Below are 7,850 nucleotides of genomic sequence, written 5' to 3' on the forward strand. Positions count from 1 at the left end.
CGAAGGGAAACCGGGAAAGGGCATAACATTTGAAATGTAAATAAAGAAAATATCCAATAAAAAATAACTTTAGCAATTAAAAAAATAAAACAAAGAAATAAAAATGCAAAAAAATAATACTGTGCTATGCTTGCAGAGAATAACCTAGCATAACTGCCTCATTAGAGAGTCCACTCATCAGTTGATGGAACAGACACAAAACCCAACAGCCAAACGTTAGAGGGAGCATGGGAAATCTTGTGAAAGAGTTGGTTGTGGAAGGGATGGAGGAATCCAAAGGGCATATGGACTCAGTAAGAAGACCAACAAAGTCAATTACTTGGACCCTTTGGGGCTCCCAGGGACTGACCTAGTGGTTCAAAGGGCATACAAGAGCTGGAGCTGGAAAAAATAAACTGGAGAGATCTCATAATAGCAAACCTGAATGCCATAGTTCAAAATGAATCAATCACAGGCAAGAGGAGTAGATAGCACAAAACAATCAAACTCGGGGTTTAAATCAATATATTAGACACAAAAACAACAATTCAAAGAAGCAACAAAACAAACAGCTGGATCCTTGAGAAATACAGCAAATGAACAAACCATTAGCCAAACTAACTAAAAGGCAGAGAGACAATAACCAAATTAACAAAATCCAAAGGGGAGACCATATCAACAGAGACTTAGGAAATCCAAAGTATCACTATGTCTTTCTCAAAACCTGTCCTCCACAAAACTGGAAAATCTAAATAAAATGGACAATTTCTGGAATGATTCCACTTACCAGAGTTAAATTAAGACCAGGTAAACAATCTGAACAGTCTTATAATGCCGACAATAATAGAAGCAGTCAATAAAAGTCTCCTAATCACAAAAAGTTGAGGCCCAGATGGTTTTAGTGCAGAATTACTCCAGACTTTCAAAGAAGACCTAACATTAATACTCATCACCAGGCCGGGCGTGGTGGCACACGCCTTTAATCCCAGCACTTGGGGGGCAGAGGCAGGCAGATTTCTGAGTTCAAGGCCAGCCTGGTCTACAAAGTGAGTTCCAGGACAGCCAGGGCTATACGGAGAAACCCTGTCTCGAAAAACCAAAAAAAAAAGAAAAAAAGAAAAAAAATACTCATCACCTATTCCAGAAAATAGGAAAAAACTGAAAAATAGTCTCAGACAATCCCAGACAGTACAAACTGGAGATAGCACTACTCCCCACAGGAAGATAGAAAGCATCAATCTCACCATTTCCTACTGCCCTCTTCCTACCTATAGAGAATTTCTAAAGCACACCTTTCTTTGCAATAGAAAGTGCCATGCAGTTCCCCATTCCTGTGCTGAGCAACTCCATGCACACAGCAGGAAAGTGTGAATCTTCACCAGGGTCTCCATCCCAGTTGTGAGTTCAGCATGGCTCCTGCCATCAGCCACAAGCACTCTTCTCCCACTGATCACTGACGGTGCCTAGCTCATTCTACATGTTGGCACAGCCATTAAACAATGCTGACTGACTATGGACAGAACTCCTTCTTAGCACTCTCCTATGCAGGCACTCCCAAGTGGGATCTTACAAAAAGCACAGACATGAGAAAACACACTTCTGGAATTCAATGTGACCAGGACACTGTACTCTCCTCCCTGTCTGTGACATCCCAGTGTCATAAAATGTTAGATCACTATACCATATTCCCTTTTTATCAAACGCTGTCAGCGAGCTTCATCCAGGCTACACCATGACCGGTGCAAAGGACACTGAACTGGCACCTTCCTACCAGGAAGGAAGCCAGGTTTATTACTATGAGCACAAAGTTCTGGGCCCTCTGATAGCTGGAGAACTCAGACAGTGCCAGTGGCTGCAGGTCTGTGGCTCTGTCCCCTACCCTGTGAGTCAGACCTCTACTCCACAACCAGAGATGGTGATGGTGCTAAAGGTAATTAAGGCAAGGAATATCCAAATGCCACTCCCCACATCTGTCTTCTCCTATTCTGCATCTGCTTAAGCTATGCCAGACACCAGTCTTCCCAGTAAGTACAGAGCCAAGAAAGAAGGAGTGGGATAAGCATTTTTAGGAGAATGAAGTCTTTCAATAGTAGACACAAGGGTAGAATGAGAGTCTTAACAGGTTAGGTCCAGCTCTGGCTTTCCATCCCTACCTTCAGACTCTGTCATGAGAAAGGTTAATGTGAGAGGTATGCATCCTGAATTAAATGATATCCATGGAGCACACAAAAGACATGCATGTAATTAATTACCCAAGATAATCAGTTCTATGCACCAACACACTGAATCTGTCCTGGGAGAAGTACTTTTCCCAGATTCCCAAGGACTGTTCTGGAATTTTCTTAAACTTCAAATTTTACAAGGGGTGTCTGGTGCAGTCCAGGTACCATTGTTCAGTTGGCTAAAGCTGCTCATCTTCTTTTATTCGTTCATTTGTTTTGGTACTTCAGAGGAAACCAAGGACATAAGATCATATAGAAAAGTTTTCTACTACTGATTCACACCTGAGTCAAAATATTTAGATATCTTAAATCAGTTTTCATATCACTTATAAGGAATCTGTGAAACATGGGCTAGAGAAAAGCCTCAGTTGTTGAAAAGCCTGCCTTGCAGGAGTACCAAACTGTGGATGCCTAAACACACATAAAAAGTCAAGCATTCAGACCTTGTGAGTAATGCCTTAAACTGAAAGAAGTTGGCACTGGCAGGTAAGATCCTGGAAATTATGGACCAGACAACCTGCCTAATAGTAAACATTCTAGGAAATGAGAGGTACTGTATCAAAGACAAATAGTAAGGCAATGAAGAGCAGATATCGAGAAAATTCTGTAACTTAACCATGGAGGCTATGCCCCCATGCACCACACAAACCCAAAGAACACAAAAGTATCTGAGAAAACCTAACATAGCATGGCCAGCAGATATAGAGCAGTCACCATCTGTCTGCCAACAGAGGTGCTTCCATGTTTCTCAAGCAGGGCTCATAGGAATGCCCTCCCATTGATGCAGGTGCTGACTGCTGTGGTGCTATAAGAATTGTGGTAGGGGAGCATCTCACAGTCCAGGCACTGACTTCCTTCACTGTCTATGACTCTGAGATGTGGAAAGGGGAAAGTCCCGGGGATTGCCACCTTCAAGCCAGACACTGTTGTCTGCTGCAGAGTTTAGAACAGTCCAACATCCTTTCCCAGGTTTACCAGATGAAGACCTAACCTGTCAATGGGGACAGGTTATTAACAGCCCCTACCCAATGTCCTTAGGAAATCTTGGCCTTGCCTTAAGCTCCAGGTCTGGAACTTAAGAGAGAATGAAAACATGCTTGAGATGAAAGCTGAGATGTCAATGCCATGGGATGCCTATGAGGGCACTAAAGAAAACCAAGACCCATCACATCTCCCTTCAGCACACTGTGACATGCTGAAGGTCACTGATACTGGGAGCCTAAGTTAAAAGTCAGTTTCTCGAAATGCCAGCTTGGGAGCCATCAGGCTGCATCTACAAGAAGTAGGGGAGATACAGAACAAGATGGGATTCAGCATCGATTTGAGGACATCACTACAGTGGAGGCAGATATTCACATTTCCCAACTCATCAATACCCTCACAGACATAGACCAGAATCAGTGCCATGAAAACTGGAGACTCATTAGTTGTCACTCTGGCAAAGTGAGGAAAGCCTTAAAGCCTCTAAGCTGCTTGATGGAGCCCCTCAGGTCAAAATCCATTACGAGGATTGGGGAATGGAGAAGGGGCTGTGGGATTTAGGGCAGGTGAGATGGCTATCGACAACATCACAATACACCTGAAAGGTAAAGTTCCCAAAGAAACACCTGGAAGGCACAGTAGAGTTAGAGGAAAGGGGCAAGAAAGACCAAGAGGACCAGATAACAACTCCAAGAAAACAAAGAAATTTAAGCAGTCAAGGAACAGAGTCAAAACAGAAGAGAAGCCCACCATCCCCAAGACCAACATCCACCTGAGCTCAGCCACAACAACTTTAAAAAGCCTCAAATCCCCCTTGGCAAGCATATGCTGGATTCCATGCAGGTCTTTCACCCACTGGGGAAGAAGAGAGAGAAGAAAACGGGTATCTCCTCTTTCAGGGGTCTCTGAACGTTCATTAGTCACAAAGATCCTAGGCCAGGCCCAGCCACACCAGCCATGAGGACTGCACACTACAGAAGGAGAAGGATATGGAAATTTCTCAATATTATGGCTATGCAAGGTAAGAGCTGGCTAGGTCTTTGCAAGAAAGTGCTGTCAGTGTGGAAAAGGAAAGAAATAATCACTGATTTATGCAAATCCATATATAAATATGAATATATATAAATAAGTACAAGTTTAGGAATATAGAAGATTATAGTATTTATAGAATGATAGACAAAATATATCCACATATAGTTGATTAGTTAGTAAACTACCTAAAAACTGTTAAGTTGGTTATTTTATTTGTGGCTAATATAATTGTATTCTGGTGTTTCTGTTAACTGATAATTTAATTTTATCCTATTATATATGAAAATAGAACTTAAGAAATATACTTAAGAGTAAATCAATTGAAAATATGCTATACTTGTTTTAAAATTATTCTTAAGTTTTTCATTCACTGGACATGCTATATCTTGAAATACATACTGAGCACACTTTCCCTCCATTTTCATAGATATGCATATTTCTTACCACTCATCACAGCCCTTATTAATCATTTTTCTGCTACAAAGATTTCTGTTCAAGTTCACAAAACACATACAACCAGGATTTCATTTCTCAACTATAATCAAGGACCCATTTAAAAAGGAAAATATAGTTAACTTGAACCAGGTTAATTCATATGATAATCTCCACTGTTTTGTTTTCCTGTAAACAGCATAGTTATATTTTTATGAAAAAATAATTTCCCATTATGTTTACACATCCCATTTTCTTTCTCCCCTTCTATGTTGTTGACACACATGCTATTTCCCTAACGTAGCTGCAGTGAACTGTTGCAATGGCTATTTTTGGTGTCAACCAGGCTACACCTGGAATTAACTAAAATCTAATTTATTGGATACACCAGTGAGGGATTTTTTAAATGAAAATATATTAAATTATTTGAAGTAGAAATAGCCAACATTAATCTGGATCTTTTTAGGTAGGAAGGTCTGCCTTTAATTTGGGCTAACCCATCTGGTGGCAGCCTATATAAAGAATGTGGAAGAAGAGAGCACTATGCTCTTTGGTTGCTCTCCCTTGCTCTTGCTGGCAAGTCCATTCCTTCACTGATATTAGAGACCATCTCTTTGGGAATCTAGACAGAGTATACCAGAGACCAGCTGAGACAGCCTCATGGATTGAACAACTACTGGACTCTTGGAATGTCTGGTGCTAGACAGCCATTTTTGGACGAGCTAAGCCGTAGCCTGGTAGTCCAATCTAATCATCCTCCTTTCTATAGACAGACAGACAGACAGACAGACAGACAGACAGACAGACAGATTCATGCTATCAGTTCTGTTCCTCTAGAAAACCGTGAATAGATTCTGGCTATGCAACATGAGAGCCAAGTACAAGTGTGCTACAATCAAAACTGACAGGCAAATATGTCTCTAATATAGTGAATTAAAATCCTTTTTGTAAATAAATACCCAGGCATGGTATTACCTAGGTCAAATGGTAGATTCAATTTTAGTTGTTTGAAGAACCATGATTATGATTCTACTGTGTGGTAATAATAGCAATGTAAACACATGGTGTCTCTTAAAGGTGAATAAAAACTATACTACTAACCAGCTGCTGCATCAGGAACCTGTGCAAATGGTGCAGCACTGAATCTCACTGTCTTTAGACTTTTAAGTACAACAGCTATATCATGAGTGACACTTCAGTTAGCTAGAACAGTTATAAAGAGCTGAGCTTTAGAAGCCAAACGGCAAGGCTGGCACATTCAGGTAATTTCCTGGATCCTGGAACTGTGGACTAGGTGTTTCATAGGTTAGGTCTTTGCTGCCATTTTGCACGTGTTGAGGGGCCTATCTGCCAGGTTCTAAGGTTCACATGAGGTCCAGCATGGAATCAGGTATGTAAATGTCTGAGGACTTGTTTGAACATCAATACATGAAGAAAAAGCTTATATCCTCAGCAGTGATGCAAGAGGTTTTCTGCAGTTTATTTTCTTGACAGAGTTTGTCATGTGTTAATTTAAGTAGTGCCATTCTGACTTGGGAAAAATGAATCTCAATTTAGCCTTTATTTGTACTTCTTTGATGAACAGTGAGGTTGAACATGCTTTTCATTTTATTTTGGTCAGGTGATTTTCATCTTTTTTGAACAAGCTTTTAATTGGTGAACCCAGGTACTAATTCGGTTATTGTTTGTTACTTTTTTAGTTCCCTCCACTCTAGATATTAATCCTCTCTATCAGATGTAACAGTATATCGTCTTTCTTCCATTCTGTGGCCAGCCACTTCACTCACTATTTCTCTTGGCTGGCAGAACCTTTTTGAGTTCATGAGACTCCATTTGTTAATGGCTGGCATCATCTCCTGAATGCAGGAGGTCCTTTCAGTCTTTGCTTTGCTCTGTATTTGAAGAGCTTCCTTCGATTTTTTTCTTCAACAGTTTCAATTATTATATTAAAATCTTAGGTGCATTTGTATTTGAGTATTATACTCTGTAAGGGACAGAAATCTACTGTGAGAAGATCATTTTCTAGCTTAATATTCTGAAGGTTCTATTTCCAGGTGAGGTGGCCCTGCACTTTGGGTTTATGATAGGTGTGCCAAGTGGCAGAGACAGAAGGCAATGCTTACCTCATAGGCCATTCCCCCCAACAGTGCCCTCCCAAGAAGCCTTTAACATGGGGCTTAGAGGGCCATGTAAGACCAGGTCATTGCACCTGAACATTCAGCATTGCCATCCACGTCCCAAGCAGCTGTCAAAACATTCCACGTAACCCTTCAACCTATAAATATTTCTCATGAAAGCTACAATTCCTCAAGCCGCTCTTAGACAAGAGAGAGAAGGAGAGAGAGAAAGAGAAAGAGAGAGAGAAAGAGAGAGAGAGAGAGACTAAAACAGACTAAAACCCTGTTGCTTCCTTTAATGTTGAAATTTTTCTGACTTTGTATACTTGATACTTCAATTCAATTGTCACCTCTCAACATTTTTTTTCCTCACAATGAGGACAAAATGTAGGGCTTGAGAAAGAAAAGGCACACTGGGTGTTGGGAGGGGTGGCTTCCATGTGAAACAGAAGGGGCAGTGACCACTATCAGCTCTGCTGTCATTTTCTTGTCACTACAGCCCAAAGAACATAAATGGGCATTCATGTGTCATTGGGGAATGTCAGGTATGGCATGGTTGCAAATGCGACTGCATGGCACAGTGTTAGCTGCTGGAGCACCGTCAACCTGAATAATGCATCTCTGTCTTTCTGGTGAAAGACTGTGTTGCTCTGTCTTGTATGTTTGTTTGTTTTGCCTTTTTCTTTAACATATTTGTCCTCAAATACAACTCTGGTAAAAATTTCTGGGAAAGGGATTGAGGGTGGTATGAGAGAAGGAAATGGCTCTGACGTCTATAAAGAACAGACTTATTTGGTGCTGGCCATTCAAGCAGTCAACCCAGGCATATCGGGACAAGCAGCCCTAGATGCTGAGGCTGACTGTGTTAACTGTTCTCTGTGAAATTTCAGCCTATTCATGATGATTGTATAGTTTCCAGGAAATATCTGAAGCAGGAAATGTTTTTTTAAGAAATCTGAAGCTTTAGTAGTTTAGAAAACTGAACATCAAAAATGAAAGAAGATGAACATTGGCCCTTGTCACTAAGGAGAGGGATGTCCATAGAAATTGCAAGGCATAAGATAGAAGAAGGAATAGCTGGGTCTCC

The 7,850-nt window shown here is 40.9% G+C and overlaps 1 pseudogene; it reads left to right on the top strand.

The window, feature by feature from the left end:
• Positions 1 to 227: 227 nt before the first annotated feature.
• LOC110297490 lies at positions 228 to 7,645 on the top strand (annotated as a pseudogene).
• Positions 7,646 to 7,850: the final 205 nt, after the last annotated feature.

Source organism: Mus caroli, chromosome 7, assembly GCF_900094665.2.
Source record: "Mus caroli chromosome 7, CAROLI_EIJ_v1.1, whole genome shotgun sequence".
Lineage (NCBI taxonomy): Eukaryota > Metazoa > Chordata > Mammalia > Rodentia > Muridae > Mus > Mus caroli.